We start from the raw sequence: 2,388 nt of genomic DNA on the forward strand, positions 1-2,388 counted from the left end.
ATTCTATTGTTCACATTTTCTGCAAAGCAGAGAGAACTGAACAACGCGTATACAAGTATTAAGTGTAGCTATGATGCTCTGCTTTTTTTCCTGAGAAATAAAACATTACTCTATCAGCTACAGAATAAAGAATTGCTCAGTATAAATCACTTCAGTTTACTTCAGTTAAATTGTTCAGGCTTTATATCACTGTGAAAAAAAAATATATGTAGGCTTAATAGGATTCTGGGAAAAGGTAATATAAAACTGTAAGATAAAATAGTATACTGCTACTAGTTAATGTGATTATACTTTTTGTATAGGAATCTTAAATTCTGGGCTGAAAGCCGAACTTTTGTTTTTAGGACTTGATGTATGTGCTGAATGTTAAAAGCATCTGGAAATCATTCAATTTAAAATCAGGCTTATCTCCCCTCTGAAGAAAATACTTCAACTTTGGTTATTGGTAGAGAAGTTGAGTGACAGTATGCTATAAATTACCAGTGAAAATTTCCCACTTCTTTGTCCACTTGCCATTTATTTTAATTAAAAAAAAAAAAAATAACACCAATCAGCACCCATTGCTATCAGAGTATGAGCCATGCAGCTTGCCAACCCTAAGCTTGTTCACCCGCTATTTTCCTTTGTGATATTCAGATTCTGCCACTAAATACTTTCTCATGTACTTTCTTATGTTTCAGTGAAATGAAGGGAATCACACGTGTACATCTAAGGGCAGAATCTGGCTGTGGTGTGTGCACTGACTGACCTGATAGGGAAAAAGGGCCAGTCCAGTGCACTGCCTTCCTGCAAATGCCTGGTGGGACATGGCAGTGACAACTGCCAGCAGCTGTGGACGTGGAAGTGTGCTCAGAGCACTGAAATGGGACGGAAGGCTGCTGGGGAAACTCCTTGCCCAAGTCCAGTCCAAATTTCTCTGCACCAGTCTTGTGAGACAAACTATGCTGGGCACTCATGGAAATGTTTCTGAAGAAATATTGCTTGACATGTGCAACGCAGCACCAAGCAATTTCCATTTACCTGGTGCTATTGGTGTTATTACAAAAGAGCGTTGGTGGTCACCCAGTTTGATTTGTGAGTAACTCTAGGTCTCCCTAAAGCGAATTGGCATGCCAGCTGCTCGTCTCTCTTGAAAATGAGAATATCCCGTGTTCATATCCCCTGGGAAAGGTGTGGGATAGCAAGGCCTGATGGGAAGTGAGCTAAGCAGAGAAATAACTATTAGGAGGGTGGAGAGTGATTTGTTGTCAAGCAGCTACACAATTTGAAGATGGTGGTAGATGAAGCATGAAGTGAAAAGGATTAGAAGATGAGTGCACAATAAAAGGCGCAGAGTGGCTAAAGCCTTGAGAAGAGAAGAAGCTAGGAAGAGAGTTTCTTGGCAGGGGGAGAATGGCTGGAAGTAACTTTGGGGACTGTGAACAAAGAGATGTCCTGCTTGTTGTGCATGCAGACAGGACCCTTGGTACTGGAGACACCCCCCCGCTGCTGAAGTGCTTGTTCCTGAAGAAAGTTGCCCATGTTGGTGGACAGGCACTGCAGCCTCTCTCTCCTGCTTCAGTGGCTTCGGTACTGGGTGCAGCTTGCTGGGAGACTGCAGCTTGTGCTGGGAGGGAGGCCAGGGCACCTCTGCTTTGAGCACTGTGTCGGGGTCTGCGCTCAGCAGCAGCTGCTTGCTGCGGAGCAGGAGGACACCCAAGGAGGGAGCCGGGGTGGTGTGGAGGATCTGGATCCCAGAGGCAGGCGTGAGTTCTGTATGCTGGGGTGCAGCAGAGCAGCACGCTTAGGATAGGGGGAACACGGGAACTGCGGAGGTGAGAAGAGTTGAAGAAGTGAGGCTGAGGTCTGGTTTCATGGATTGGGAGGGCATGGGGATGCACTGAGGCATTGATTCACAGAAACACTTTGTTTTTCAAAACCAAATTTACAGGAACTACTATGAACAGCATTTGTTTTGCTAGAGGATGCTGCCTTCTGCTTTTGGTACAAGGGCTAAGACATGCTTTTGTGCTTTTCCCATTTTGCTCCCCGTCTGCCAACCTATGACCTCTTACTGTATCTGTTTATTTCCAAGACAAGTCTGTGGGACCCCTCTGTTTTGACAGAAGCAGTAAACCAACACCTCCTGCTGTCTCAACACTCCTTTCCTAAGGGCTTGGTGGGTTATGAGGTGAAATATATCCCATTTATATTCTCACAGAGCACCAGAATGTGCAGTAGTGAATAATTTACTTTATTGACATTTTATTTTTGCAGAATAGACATTCACACTAACATCTAGAGAGCCTAGATTATAAGTGGAAAGCATAAAAATTCATTAAAGTATATATATGAGTGTGATTACATGAGATCCAATCATCCTAATATACAGCTTAAATGCCTTGACAT

This window comes from Harpia harpyja, chromosome 6 (genome assembly GCF_026419915.1).
Source record: "Harpia harpyja isolate bHarHar1 chromosome 6, bHarHar1 primary haplotype, whole genome shotgun sequence".
NCBI lineage: Eukaryota > Metazoa > Chordata > Aves > Accipitriformes > Accipitridae > Harpia > Harpia harpyja.